This window comes from Mastomys coucha, unplaced genomic scaffold, assembly GCF_008632895.1.
Source record: "Mastomys coucha isolate ucsf_1 unplaced genomic scaffold, UCSF_Mcou_1 pScaffold9, whole genome shotgun sequence".
NCBI classification, from domain to species: Eukaryota; Metazoa; Chordata; class Mammalia; order Rodentia; family Muridae; genus Mastomys; species Mastomys coucha.
The window spans coordinates 34317767-34333752 of NW_022196915.1; the positions used below are offsets into that span (position 1 = coordinate 34317767).

At 44.5% G+C, this 15986-nt stretch overlaps 1 protein-coding gene across 1 annotated transcript in view; it reads left to right on the forward strand.

Annotated features, from left to right (window-relative positions):
• The first annotated feature begins 2619 nt into the window (after nucleotides 1-2619).
• The window catches only part of Ktn1 (kinectin 1), a 123038-nt gene continuing 109671 nt past the window's right edge, over nucleotides 2620-15986 (forward strand). The window contains exon 1 of the mRNA XM_031362475.1: nucleotides 2620-2729. The gene's annotated coding sequence lies outside the window, so the exon portion shown is untranslated. The remainder of the gene's footprint in view (nucleotides 2730-15986) is intronic.

Consider the following 15986-nt stretch of genomic DNA (forward strand, 5'->3'; position numbering starts at 1 on the left):
AAAAAAAAACCAAAAAAACCCATAACATTTAATAGCATGGTAATGGTAATGGACCTGTTGAACTTTAAAGTTGGTATAAAACAAGCCCTGTTCTGAAAAGCTCTGATTTTCTGCAGACATCAGACAGAAATTGTCTGTTTCCTTTGGAGAAGTTAACTGTTTGGTGGCTAACAACATATATAAACCTAGAGTGGAACTCAGATCATGTCTCTCTTTGTTCTTATCTTTTGACTGTAACAAAACACCCAACCGAAACACTTTAATGGGAGGCTCATTTTCATTTGGGCTCATAGTTACAATCGTAATTGTAATTTGTTCTTTTCTTATGACTGTAACACTTTAATGGGAGGCAAGATTCATTTGGGCTCATGATTACATTTGTAATTGTAATTCATTCTTTTTTGTTTGTTTGTTTTTTGAGACAGGGTTTCTCTGTATAGCCCTGGCTGTCCTGGAACTCTCTGTAGACCAGGCTGGTCCCAAACTCAGAAATCCGCCTGCCTCTGCCTCCCAACTTCTAGGATTAAAGGCCCCGTCCAGCGTAATTCGTTCTTTCCTTATGATTGTAAGAACCTGAAGAACTTGGATAGATTAGTTTGCCTTTGTCTGGAATGTCAAAGGGAGCACATTTCTTCAGAGACTGCCCTTGAGGTAAGTTTTAAGCAATCACAGACTGAGGATATATATTTAAATTTTAATTGTGTGTGTATGTGTATGTATGTATATCGTGTGTGGGTAGGTACACCTATTTTAGATGCAAATGGAGACCAGATATGATGGATCACCTGGATCTACAAGAGGAATTACAAGAGGCTGTGAAACATCTGGTGTGGATGCTGGAAACAGAACTGGGGTTCTCTGCTGGAGCAGTAAATGCTCTTAACCATTGACTCTTCTCTCCAGGCCCCTCAATAGTTCCTTTGTTGCTTTATCAGTTTTAAAATAGAATCACAGGCTGAAGAGATGGCTTAGTGGTTAAGAGCATGACTCTTCCCAGAGGGCATGAGTTCAATTCCCAGCAACCACATGGTGGCTCACAACTATCTGTAATAGTGTCTGATGCTCTCTTCTGGTGTGTCTGAAGAGAGGAACAGTGTACTCACAAACATAAAATAAATAAATGTTTAAAGTTGAGATGCCTGGGGTGAATGTGAAGGGTTGTTAGTGAGCAGAAGGCTGCGTTTGTAGAAATGGTTACTAAGATCCACCATTTGTAATGGTGTAAATACCATCTCTATAGCTCTCACATAGATGAGAGCTTCTTTGTACTTCGACTCAATTCATGTCAGGGATCTTGAGTAAAGGAGATAGATGATCTTGGGCTATGCAGCTCCCACTCTTAATTGCTTGAGCCTTCTAAGTGGAGAACTGTTTTGGGTTGGAAGGTCAAGAGATCAGAAACATGAGACACTCTGGCTGGCTTGGTGAAGCTGAAAGAGTTAAATTTAAAAACTTGTGCTGGCTAATGAGAAAATTGCAGGTTTGAGAAAAACAGTGGACCAAGGTCGAATATGTTCAAATAAGCCTGGGCAAAAATAAGCAGTCTGTTAGACATCCTGAGAACTAGCAGGCCAAAAAGACATAAACTATAAAAACCATACAAGGACATGTCTGGGCAGACACTGAGTAGTGGACCATCTGGTCCTCTTAGATATGGTTTAAGGTCAGATGTTCTGTTGACTCAGATTAACACCAACCTTAGAAATTTTCCATTCTGTTCTGCACGTAATAGTTAATATTTGAACTAGCCAATCATGTATAGCCACACTGATTCCTTTGTTCCCTCAGACCTTTTTCCTATATAAACCCCTAACCCCTGAGCCTTGTGGTCGATCCTACTATCTCCTTCGTGAGATAGGTGTGGTGTCGGCCCGGAGCACTCGGAAAATAAAACTACCTCTTGTAATTACATCAAGACGGTCTCTCTCGTGATTCTTTGGGTGCACGTCCTCCCGAGATTTGGGTGAGGGTCTCCCCACAGGGGTCTTTCAAAGCAAACCCTATAGGCAATCTCTAGACAAATCATTCTTGATGGATACTCAGCAAGAAGACAGATCTCTCTTCTGGAGCCTGCATTGGGGCTGAACTCTGCCAATAGCATGCATGAGCTGGAAGCAAGTTCCTTCTTCTAGCCTCCAGAAAGGAATGGGACCCCTTGACTTGAGTTTGGCCTTACCAGATGCAGGACTCAAATGTGCCATGCTGCACTTGGGCGACCCCTGTCCTCCACATCATGGCTTTGGAGGCTATACAAATATAGGGTCTTACTGTCCCCGTTGTGTTAGAATTGTGGCCCTCGTCAGGACAGACCACACCAGGCCAACCAATACAGTTCCACGTGGGGTTTATTGTTGGGGAAGGGGGCAAAGGTGGCGACAAAGACAAAGGGAAAGAGAGAGAGGTCAGAGGGGTCTGCCTTTTATTTGGATTGTGACATAACCGCTGGAAGGTAAAGATGGGAGGTGAGCCAAGTGGATTCTGGGAATGCATGGTGGTTGCCATGGCAACAGATGTGCAGGTCCCTGTGGCCTATGTGTGATGTCACTGGGTTCTGCCCTGCCGGTTCCTGATACCAACAGTCCCTCCAACCTGAGGCTCCCAAGACCCCAGTATTTCTAATACCCAAGATGCCAGCAGTTTTCACAGCCTCTCTGTCTCCATCAACTCTCTGTATAAAGTTCTCTCTGCTTTCAAGATTCTGAGTGGCTTCAGCTTCCTGATGTACCCTGGTATGATAAATATAGTATAATACATATTGTCAAGTGTTGCGGTGGTTGGAAAAGGATGTACACTTATCTAGTCATGGAACCAATATTAAGTGAGAGTCTAGGTCAGTGTTAGGCAGGTCAGACAAAGGCCTTGACCTTGATGAAGTTCACTTTGCCATCAGGCAGACACGGGTCTAATTACTGATTAAAGAAAGTATTTATTGCAGGGCGGTGGTGGCGCATGCCTTTAGTCCCAGCACTCGAGAGGCAGAGGCAGGTGGATTTCTGAGTTCGAAGCCAGCCTGGTCTACAGAGTGAGTTCCAGGACAGCCAGGGCTACACAGAGAAACCCAGTCTCGAAAAACAAAACAAACAAACAAACAAAAGCATTTATTTACCTCTTACAGTAAGGGAGGGACAGTGATGAGAACTTAATGAGGACTCTAGAGGACTGGAATAGTTGCCAGAGAAAAACCAATCAGTGGTTGTGGAGTTCATATAGGAGAATCAGGGATAATTCAAGGGCCTGTGAAGGCCTGCTTTATTGTAGAAAGGGCTTAAAATAATCCTGATTTATCTTGTGGAAAATTTTAATTAAATTATTAAAAATTGTCTTTCTTGGGGTTGCTCTTCCAGAGGACACAACATTGATTGATTCTCAGCACTTACCTAGCAGCTCACAACTGCCTGTAACTCCAGGTTCTGGGTATTCAGTTCCCTCTTTTGTCCTCTAAGGATACCAGAAATGGATACAGTACACAGATAAGCATGCAGGCAAAACATCCATACACACAAAATAAGAATAATAAAAAAATTTAATTGTCTTTAAAAATTACAAGAAATGGGGCTGGGCTGGAGAGATGGCTCAGTGGTTAAGAGCACTGACTACTCTTCCAAAGGTCCTGAGTTCAAATCTCAGCAACCACATGGTGGCTCACAACCATCTGTAATGGAATCCAATGCCCTCTTCTAGTGTGTCTGAAGACAGCTACAGTGTATTTACATATAAAGAAATCTTTTTTAAAAGTTTACAAAAATGGCAAAAGGAATAGCTTAGTTGGTAAAGCTTTTGCCTTCTAAATGAGAGGACTTGAGTTCGGCTCCCCAGAACCCATATAAAGAGCCAGACACTGAAATACATACATGCCTGTATTACCATCCCTGGTGACATGGAGAGGGGGTGCAGACTCGACGAGACTTAGAGGGTCATTGAGCTTTATACTTCCTTGGCCAACAGGAGACCCTGTGCCAAACAATAGGAGGCAAAGGCCTGGGGACTCACCACTTCCACCACCCCCATCCCACCCCCGCTACACACACACACACACACACACACACACACACACACACACACGCAGACACACGTCTTTCTCAGGTTTGGGTGCCCAGTGATCATCTCTTTAGGTACTTGAGTTTTGAGTGATCACTCAAGAGCCAGTTGAGTTGCCTTAAGCTCACAGACTTAGATGAAACCTGAGTCTTGCCTGTGTAGGAAGAATAACAACAGTTTTTCAAATAGCTCAAAGTCGTGTCAGATTGCCAAAACCAGCAGCTTGCTCCACCTTCCCCTCCCCTCCCACCCGGTTCTCATGCACAGGCTTGTTCCTCCCAGTTCACAGTGGCTGAGGCACACACGCCCAGCACAGACCAGGTCTAGCAGATCAGTTTAAGACTTTCTGTTTTCCTAACAAAGAAACAAGCAGATGTTGCTTCCCCCTCCTCTTCCTGCCACGAACCTGGATACGTGCCACGTTCGAGGTGGCAGCAGCTATCTTGTAGTCAGGAGGTAACAAGCACAATTTAAAAAGCAGGTATGGTATGGGGAAGGGATGCCTCAGCATGGGCACGCAGAGGCACTCCCTTCCTCCTGAGAGAGAGGGTAGGGGAATGGGGAAAGAAGGTGAAGGGAGCAAGAGAAGAGAAGAGGGTGAGGAGGGGGCAAACAATCCCTTTTATAGTGAGTCAGGCACAAGAGGTTGTTGCCAGGTAACTGTGGGGCGGAGCCTAGTCAAAATGCCAACATTATGGTTTCTGGGTTTTTGTCTGGCTTGTAACGAACTTAGAAGTTACTGCTCTGTTCTACATGACCAAATGAAAACCCAACGTCTCATCTTAGATCCATCAGAGAATGAGACTGTAAGGAAGAGCTATCTTCACACAAGAAAGCCAGACGTATCCAAATCAGCTTCCCAGAGCAGACTGTAGGAAGCATGCGCAGGGCAGCAAATAGGATGGGTGAGATAATAGATGTTCAGGCTGATACCTCTGAGACCTAACGCTGGGGAACAGCAGTCACAGAGACAGCTCTGTCGCTCTAGGAGCTCACCTCCAGGAGCCCTGCCAGTATTCACAGGCAAAGGAGTATGTCAGAGCATTTCTTCTTAGCACAGCCTCCTTCGGGAGAGCCTGGCTTTCCTGGGTGATCAACCCAGTTATACCCCTGCCCTGTGAAAAGGGGAAACTTCACAGTCTAAATGCACGGGTTAACAGGAGACCTCTTGGACTTTTGAGCACTCCCATCTCTGCCCCATCTCTCCATTACATCATCAATGGCCTGTGTTGAGCAGGTCCTTCGCCAGGTCACCTATATCTGTCTACAAACGCTTATAAGCCACACCCAAAGGAGCGGCGTTTGAAGACAGAATAAGTCTGAACCAGAGTCAGAGAATGGCAAGAACGTTGGAATTATGAACCTAGGAATTTTTTAAACTGTGATTAATATCTAAGGGCTTTAATGATAAATGTAGACATCTTGCAAGAACAGATGAATAATGTATTTAAAGAGATGGAAATTCTAAGAGAATAAAAAAGGACCACGAAAGGGGAAAAAAAAAGACAAACCTGTTATCACAGAAGTGAAAACTACCACTATCACTATGGGCTGACTGGTTTCCCTAGTGGGAGACGCAGAGGAAGGGTTTCCGAGGTTGAGGCTAAGACAGTCAAAGTCTGTAAACTTGAGGCTGGGGAGACGGCTCAGTGAGTAAAATGTGTCTGCTGTCCAAGCATGGGGTCTTGGATTTGAATTCTCAGCATCATCCATAGTGGTGCACACCTGTAAACTTGTGCTCCTGGGCAGAGACGGGTGGAGCACGAAGCTCATTAGTCAGCAATCCAGCCAAACTTGGGAGCTCCAGGCTCAATGAGATACCCTGTCCCAAAGGATAAAGTGGAAAGTGGTACCCAGGTTTCCACTCACACACCATCATTACATACATACATACATACATACATACATACATACATACATACATACCCTTGCAAACACATACATGCACACATGTATGTTCGCACATACATGCCCATGCATACTGGACACACATCAGAAACTTGTAAAACTGAAAGAATATAGAGAAAAAAAGACTCGAAAAGGGAGAAGAATAACAACTGTGAAACAACTACAGAAGACAGAACAGACACACAATGGAAATATCAGAATGGGGGTGGGGGAGGATTAATAGTAGTAGTGACTCCAAATTAATATCAAAACCACAAACCACAGACCTAGGAAGCTCAGAGGACACTAAGTAGGGAAATACAGCCAAGTGTCATTGTGTATGCCTCAGTCCCTGCACTCATGAGGTAGGAGCAGGCAGATCTCTGTGAGTTCAAGGCCAGCCTGGTCTACCTAGTAAGTTTCAGGACAGACAGACATAGTGAGATTCTGTCTAAAAAGGTGGGTGGAAGGTGACACTCAGACAAGCAAAAATTGAGGATGTTTGCTGCCAGAGAACCATTGTAAGAAACACTAAAACACCATGATTCAGAGAGACTTAGATCTGCATGCACAGAGGACGCACTCCAGAGAAGTGAAGGGTGCTAACAAAGAGTTTAGCTCTCCCCTCGAAGGCCTTCAGACTCTCTGAAGCCAAAGAGTGCCTATAATGGCACTTTCTAGGACATGCCAGCAATATTAATAATGACAGAGAGGCTTTTAATATTTCAAAGCTTAGGCCTTTTGCTGGACTTTCTTCTGACTACTCTAAACTTAACCGACTAATCCTGGCACGAGGTCCAGTCACATGACTAGCTCTACTTCTCTGCTTCCCTCTGCTTCACCCCCATGTCCCTTTCAAATCTCCATGTCTGCTGCTTCTCCCAGCACCCCTCTTGCTGCCCAAAGATCTACCTTCTGATTCCTGCCCAACTATTGGCCCTCAGATCTTTATTACAGCCAATAAAGTACAATTCTAGATTGTTGTAGGCAGGTGAGGAAGAGCAAATATTTATAAAATATGAGACTGGTGATGGGCCATAGAAATAACAATACCTGGGGTCTGGAGAGATGGCTTAGCAGTTAGGAGCACTGACTGCTCTTCCAGAGATCCTAAGTTCAATCCCCAGCAACCACATGGTGGCTCACAACCATCTGTAATGGGATCCGATGCCCTCTTCTGATGTGTCTAAAGACAGCAACAGTGTGCTCATATACATAAAATTAAAACAAAACAAAAACAAAGAAACAACAATACCAAGATCCTGCTAGCATTTAGTGCTCTGCCAGTACAGAATTAACAATCGTGTACACAAAGACACATATTCACGCAATGTACCCTAACAAGTACATTGGCCCCAAGAACACAGATTTAGTTTGGCCCAAATACTGTCTCCAATGTGGTAACATTTCATGAAGTCTTATACTACTAAAACAAGAAGGTCATAAACCAAGGCACTTTTAAAATACATCAAGCATATGGTCACATCATTCAGGAAGACCTCTGCACTAGGTCTCTGAGGCTATGTGATGACATTCTTAGCCTTTAGTTTACTGGGAGCTGGGGATCTGAACATTTCAATGCTTTTATCTAATGTCAGAAAGAGGTTAGCTCCCACACAGAGGTGCACAATAAATGGTTATGAAAGGAATCGATGATTACCCAAGATCATTTGGCTCCCAGCTCTAACGTTCTAGCTCTCCTCAGTCATTGACTTTCTCCTCAGGCTTTGTAGACTTTTTCTTCCTTTTTAAAAAAGATTTATTTATTTATTTATTGTATATGAGTGCACCATTGCTCTCTTCAGACACACCAGAAGAGAACACCAGACACCATTGCGGATAGTTGTGAGACACCATGTGGTTGCTGGGAATTGAACTCAGGACACCTCTGGAAGAGCAAGCGGTCAGTGCTCTTAACCACTGAGCCATCTCTCCAGCCTGATCCTAGCCATTTGATTTTACCGAATAAGACTCAGGAGCTTGTGGTAAAAGCTTGCTAGCTCACAGAGGCAAAGAAAGCACCCAAATGATTATTTTACTCCATCAAAGTTCCAGAAGGAAAAAGTTCCTCTCCTCTCCACTCTGTCTTAAATATCCTTCAACTCAAAAGCCCTCCTTTCTCTATCCTGGGTTTACTTAGGCTCACTCCCTGTCAACTGGTTGCTTGCTCTGCCTCTTGACCTAGGGCTGACTTTATTTAATCCTCTTTACAGAAAGCTCTTGGGTTAAAGTCGAGTGCTAGGGCTGAGCTACACCACAACAAGAAAAGTTTTTTTCCAGCTCAGAGTCTCCAGGTTCACAATGTAAAAAAATATCCTGCTCTTCTTCTGGGGACTTTAAAAGGTAAAGTCCTTTTTGGAGATTAAACCCAAAACCTCAGCTGTGTTCCTCAGCTTAGCTATGCCCGGGCTGCCTTCATTTTTCTTTGTCTGATAGACTGGGCCTCATTCATTTGCCTAGGCGCATACCATCATACCATATTATTTTCCTCCTCCTTTAAATGCGTGTATGTATACAGTGTTCATGTACATGTTTTCATATGCATGTACATGTGCATATGCATATGGAGAGCAGAGGTTGAACATTGTGATGGCTATTCTTGGTTGTCATCTTAATTACATCTGAAAACCCAGATTGCTGGGCATGCCTGTAAGTTTTTTCTTGATTAATAATTTAAGTGGGAAGACCTGCTTCTAATCTACATCTTTCAGGTGGGAAGACAACCCTTGATCAAGATCATTTGAACTCTTTTTTTTTTTTAATTGATTTTATTTATTTTATGCATATGAGTACACAGTAGCTGTACAGATGGCCATGAGCCATCATGTGTGTAGCTCGCTCTGGCTTAATTTACTGCAGCAGTCTTCAGACGCACCAGAAGAGGGCGTCCAATCTCATTACGGGTGGTTGTGAGCCACCATGTGGTTTCTGGGATCCGAACTCAGGACCTTCGGAAGAGCAGTCAGTGCTCTTACCCGCTGAGCCATCTCGCCATCCCCTCATTTGAACTCTTTTATCTGGCCCACACATTCTGCTGACAGGCCTATAGAAAGGATGTTGAAAGAAGAACTATACAATGTTTATTATATATGTTATACATTATAGATAACATATGATATTGTATGCAGTGTGTGTGTGTGTGTGTGTGTGTGTGTATGTGTGTGTGTGTGTGTGTGTGTGTGTGTTCTATTACTCTAGAAAACCCTGATGGCCAGGCAGTGATGGTGCACGCCTTTAATCCCAGCACTTGGGAGGCAGAGGCAGGCGGATTTCTGAGATCAAGGCCAGCTTGATGTACAGAGTGAGTTCCAGGACAGCCAGGGCTACACAGAGAAACCCTGTCTCGAAAAACAAAAACAAAAACAACAAACCAAACAAAAAACCCTGATGAATGCAAGTGTCTTCCTTAATTTGCTCTCCATTTTATTTACTGAGGACAGGTCTGTTACTGACCCTGGAGCTTGCTAATTGGCAAGACTTAGCTAGCTTACCTCAGGGATCTCCGTCTCCATTTTCTGAGCACTGGATTATTGGTAGGCTGCTATACTTGCCTGGCTCTGTGCAGGTACTGGAGGTTGCCTGGCTCTGTGCAGGGACTGGAGGTATGAGTTCCAGTTCTCAGGCTTGTGTGGCAAACCCTTCATCCCTGAGCTAGATCCCTAGCTCTGCTTTTCCTTAGTCTTAATTGGTATCCACAATTGAAAAGACATGAGTCTTTTCAGGATAATAGCAGCAACAATGTATTTGCTTATAAATGCAGAGAGTGAGGCAATTCAGGGCCTGGAAGGGGCACTTGAAATCACAGGTTATGTCAGGTCCTATGCTCTGCCATGTGCTGCTTTCTCCCCTGCACACATACACTTACGATGCAGTTTAAGGCTGGTCCAAACACTGATCTCCCATGGCATTTTCTTTTTTTTTTTTTTTTTTTTGGTTTTTCGAGACAGGGTTTCTCTGTGTAGCCCTGGCTGTCCTGGAACTCACTCTGTAGACCAGGCTGGCCTCGAACTCAGAAATCCACCTGCCTCTGCCTCCCAAGTACTGGGATTAAAAGCGTGCGCCACCACCACCACCTGGCTCCCATGGTATTTTCAACTTGAGTAGTTTGTGATGAAAAGAAAAATTAAGTTTGAGGCCTGTGCTGGCTAATAAGAAAATTCCAAATAGGCCTGAACAAATGCAAGCAAGCTGTTAGACATCCTGGGAACTAGCAGGCCAAGAAGAGATAAACCATAAAAAAAAAACCAACCAAACAAACAAACAAAAAAAAAAAACATGGAAGGACATGTCTGGGCAAATGACCCAACTGAGTAATGGGCCATCTAGTTTTCTTAGATATGGTTTGAGGTCAGCCAGATGCTCTGTTTACTCAGAATAACACAACCTTAGCAATTCCTGCTCTGATCTGCACGTACTATAGTTGATAATTGAATTAGCCAATCATGTATAACTATGCTAATTCCTTTGTTCCCTCAGACCTTTTTATATATAAACCCCTAACCCCTGAGCCTCGTCGTCAATTCCTGTCTACTGCGTGAGATACGTGTTGGCCTGGAGCTCTGATATTAAACTGCCTCATGTGTTTACATCAAGACGGTCTCTCATGATTCCTTGGGTGCACTTCCTCCCAAGATTTGAGTGGGGGTCTCCCCACAGGGGTCTTTCAGTGATAATAAAGCTAGCCAGGATTAGTTTGTTTATTCTTTACAACTTTGCAGGTGCATTTGTTTCTTATCTTAGGTTTTAGCAATCTCAGCAAAGGATTTTATTCTGACTTAATTTAATTTGCTGTTGCTGTGATAAAAATGCCCCCAACAAAAACAACTTAGGGGCGAAACTTAGGGTTTATTCCGATGTACAATTGAAGGTTAAAGCACTTCATTGCAGGGAAGTCAAGACAATAGGAATTGGAAGCAGCTGCTCACATCCACAGGCAGGAGCCACAGGCAGGAGCACAGGGAATAAGTGCATACATGTTTACCCACCTTCAGGTCACTCTCTCTCTCTTTTTTGTTTTTTGTTTTGTTTTGTTTTTTGTTTTTTGTGGTTTTTTTTGTTGTTGTTGTTTTGTTTTTCGAGACACAATTTCACGGTTTCTCTGTATAGCCCTGGCTGTGCTGGGACTCACTCCGTAGAACAGACTGGCCTCAGAAACTCTCCTGCCTCTGCCACCCAAGTGCTGATTAAAGGCGTGTGCCACCACCACCACCACCACCACCACCACCACCACCACCACCACCACCACCACCAGGTTTTTTGTTGTTGTTTTTTGTTTGTTTGTTTGTTTTGAACTTTCTCTCTTTTTTAAAACAGTGTAGAATCCAAAGCCAGGTAATGGAGCTGCTATATGAAGGCTCTCCAAGCTTTAACAAAGGCTCTAGAATGATATCGAGGTTGCTCACTTTGGGATGTGTGTACTAACATTGCATCAATGCTAGTGAGGAAGATTATCTATGTGGGGACAGGATGAACATGGGAAGTCTGGACTTTTCTGTAAGCCTGAAACTTCTGAAAATGAAGTCCACTAATCCCCAAATTCTATATGCTGTTTAGAGAAAAGCTACTGTTGACAGATAGCATCTTTTGTAGACAGTTTTCTTGCCCAGTCACCTGCATCTCAGAGAAACTTTTCCTGGAAGCATTATGATACCTGGCCTTGTTTGACTTGGACACCAGATCAGAAGCCCATAGTACATGCATTTTAAAATGCTGTAGTGGCTATTCCTGGTTGTCAACTTGACTATATCTGAAATGAACTACAATTCAGAATTAGAAGGCTCACCTGTGGCCCTAATCTGGAGGCTGAGAGATACAAGTTTCCCACCCAAATCTTGGCATGGAGATCTTGAGGCAAAGTGGCTATGAATCCCAGAAGATTAAGATAGGAAGGTCTACGAGTTCAAGGTCATCTGGGATTAAAGGTGTGGTGGCACACACCTTTAATCTGGGCCACACCTTTTGCTGGAGACCTATAAAAGGACATTGGAAGAAGGAAGGCTTGCTCTGCTTTGCCTGTTTGCCTTGTGGGACTGAGTAACTGCTAGATCCTCGGACTTCCATTCACAGCTGCTGCTGACCATTGTTGGGAGTTGGACTACAGAATGTAAGTCATCAATAAATTCCTTTCCTACATAGAGACTACCATAAGTTCTGTGACTCTAGAGAACCCTGACTAATACAAAATTAGTACCAGCATAGTGGGGTATTCCTGTAACAACCTATGTTTTGGGGAGGACTGTGGAAGGACTTCGGAACTTTGAGCTAGAAGAGCCATTGGTTGTTAAGAACTCTGTGGGATGTTCTATGGGAGCTTGGAAGATCATGTTGAGAACAGTGCAGAAAATGGAGGCCTGGCTTGTGAAATTTCAGAGGGAAGATTAAAGACTCTTATCAGGGCCATGTTGTTTTGATTGTAAAGATTCTGTGGTTTTGGTTAGCTGGGGCTGAAGAATCAGCTGTGATTAACAAGATAACAGAACTACTAAAGCAAAACCTTTGCATTACTGGGACTATTGATGCTGGTTAGCTGGAGCTAAGAAGTTAGTGGTGATTAAGAAGAGACCAGCATCACTGAGGTGACATGTTCTGGGAAGTGTTTTCTGAGAGCACAAAGAGGCTGTGTTCCAGAGATAGCCAAGGTTGTACCTTGTGCTGCATCAGGACTTGGTAATGTGTAAGGGTCACCCAGGTGGTACTGGTTTTAAAGACATGAAGGGGTCATGAAGAACAGCTGAGGCTCATCACAGTGAGAGAGCATGGAAGGCCACTAGTGAAGGGGCAGCCTCTGTTTGCAATTGATTGCCCTGGACTAAAGGGGTCAATTGTACTGGCTGTTTTTGTGTGTCAACTTGATACAGGCTGGAGTTATCACAGAGAAGGGAGCTTCAGTTGGGGAAGTGCTTCCATGAGATCCAGCTGTGGGGCATTTTCTCAATTAGTGATCAAGGGGGTAGGGCCCCTTGTGGGTGGTGCCATCCCTGGGCTGGAAGTCTTGGGTTCTATAAGAGAGCAGGCTGAGCAAGCCAGGGGAAGCAAGCCAGTAAGAAACATCTCTCCATAGCCTCTGCATCAGCTCCTGCTTCCTGACTTGCCTGAGTTCCAGTCCTGACTTCCTCTGGTGATCAACAGCCATGTGGAAGTGTAAGCTGAATAAACCCTTTCCTTCCTAACTTCCTTCTTGGTCATGATGTTTGTGCAGGAATAGAAACCTTGACTAAGACAATGCATTGTTGACTTATTTAAAAAAGATTTGTTTATTTATATGTAAGTACACTGTAGCTGTCTTCAGACACCCCAGAAGAGCCACCATGTGGTTGCTGGGATTTGAATTCAGGACCTCCGGAAATGCAGTCAGTGCTCTTAACCACTGAGCCATCTCTCCAGCCCCATTGTTGACTTTTCATGCATTGTTGAAAGTGCACAAAACAAGAATACTTGCGTGCGTGCGTGTGTGCGTGCGTGCGTGCGTGTGTGTGTGTGTTTACTTGCTTGTATATGTTGGTGTGGAGGTGAGGGTATAAAATGTGTCAAATGTTCTTATGAAAATAAAGCTGCCAAATAGTGCACAAAGCATCTACTCTTAACAATTTAATAGAACCATTGATCCTGTAATTTAGTACAAGAAAATAATTATTTAAGCTCGGCATTGTGGTGCATGCCTTTAATCCCAGCACTTGAGTTCCAGGCCAGCCTGGTCAAAAAGAGAAAGAGAGAGAGAGAGAGAGAGAGAGAGAGAGAGAGAGAGAGAGAGAGAGAGAGAGAGAGAGAGAGAGATGCTCAATACAACACTGTTCATAATGGTAAAAAGGGATAGATTTTAATAGAAAAAATAAGTAATTAGCCAAGTACAATAAGTTGCATATGTAATGTTTGACAATAAAAAATGTTTGAACTTTTATTTGGCCACATTGGCTAGAAAGTGAAGCTCAGTCATGACCAGGTCTCTATACTTTTACATCTTCCTTTTCCTCCTCCTTCTAACTTCTCTTGCCCTGGAGTATTAAAACTAAGCTTCAGGGAGAAAGGGATTGGAGGATAAGGCAAACCTCTGGTCACGTGACAGGGCGTCTCCAACATCTCTGTCCTTTTCTATGCCATCCTCGGAGAAAGATGTCAAAAAGGTTGTCTAGGGACAATACACAGGTCCATGGTTTCTCTTCTGGGGCTGGGGGGTTGCCAAGCTTGGTTTCCATAGCAACCCAGTCCTGAGGGCAAAGAAGTTTCTAAGTGGCCACGGCAAGACTTACTGTAAAGAAAATAGATCCCTGTCTACAGTGCCTGGAACACTCAGTAAATATTGATTGAAGAATAAATAAATGACCAGAGGGTTCAGCCCAAGCATAGTAAACAGAGAGATCGAGAAACAGCAGCCATTCATTTTAATTGCTTGACTTTTTAACTCATTCAGTTCTCAATGACTTACAAATTTACAACTGAACAGAACTACAGTAATTTCTCACTTTTGCAGCAGCTCCTGCCCTGTGACTCACGTTTGTCACACTACTGCTCCCAATAGGAATCAAGGATGCCTCCTAAATTCCCAGAGAAAGACCTTGCACAAAACTGCACATCATATATGCATATGAGTACTGCATATAACTTCGGCACATATTATTTCTACCACCAGCCTTCACATATGACACTTAAGGCTGCTTATGAATCCTGGGCAGCAGCCTGGCATGCAGGCAGCCCCACTAGGATTCCTCTCTTTGCAAGACTGGTCATGTGAGGAGGATAGCTAACAGCAAAAATTGTTGTGTGACGAATGGCCAGAAGCAACAGCCAGGAGCATGACAGGGTCATGGAATGTAATCAGGAAATACTGACCTGGAACTAGCTAAGGCAGGCCCTCCTCGTACATGTTGGCATGCACAGCCTGGGAGGCGCTGATTAATTTTAATTGAAGTGGGCAGCTTGAGAGGCAGAAAGGCACACTATGACCAAAGCCACAAACCCCAACACAAACTGTTCTTTAATCTTTCTAACCACACTCAAACTCCCGGGAACAGGGCTGCAGCAAGTTGAATGCATTTTTCAATGTGAAAAAGCACAAGGTTCTAAGGTTGAAAGCCCAGGGTCAGGCTGTGAGAGTCTTCTGGTGGAAACTGGGAGGAAATGACAGAAGAGGCTGTAAGCTCAGACCTAAGGGGCACACACGAGCTGATCTGTGAACAAATGTCTCCGTTGAATTTCTTGATGAGGCAGTTCTGGAGTGTCCTGAAGTGTGGGGTTATTGGGTGTATGTGTGTGTCCCACTTCGGGTCTGCTACAGGGCTAGGGCCACTCAAGAGGCAGACTGTGGGAATTTTGACTGCACTTACCCCACGCGGGCACTGGGCAGGCCAGAGAGGCCAGTTTAGTTTTCAGACTCTTGGGCACCCTGACGCCAACGCCAACGGGAGCTGCTGAAGAGCTGAGAAACGGAGTGAGGGGCCTGCAGGCTGGATTTTCCCCAGGGCGGAAGAGGAAAGGGCGGTGGGTGGGGTGGTTGAGTGCTGGGGGTGGGGTTCTGACTGGGTCGGGAGGAGAGGAGAGTCCGCTGAGAGGCTTTCTGCAGGAGACTAGGCACCGCTCTTTAGAGAAAAACCTGCTCCATTGTTCCCTACAACGGATCCCGATAGTTTTAAGGCATTTATTGTCAGCAGAAAGTGAATGAGTAAAACGGTACCCCACTTTCTCAGGGCAGACCTGAAGTTCAATCCCTTTTGCAAGGAGGAGTGTCTGGGAAGGGGAGTTTATTGGCTAAGCCCTTCAGACCTTTAGTTACCTCATTAAAATGGAGATCTATCTTGATTGAGGCTGTGGCCAAGTTTTTCTACCTGTGGAGGGGCTTGGGGTATTGTCCTTAGGTGACCCATGGCCACAGACCTATGGAGAGCTTTGGCCTCGGGTCGGGAGCCTGGTGTCCAGGAGCGTGGCAAAACGCCGACTGTTCCTCGCAGGGTTATCTGTCCCCTGTGGGGTCACCTGCCGTGTCACTGGGGTTTCAAATCTAACTTTCATGATCCCACATTGAAGTGCTTGTGAGCGCACACACAGAGTGTTATGGTCCCCCCCCCCCC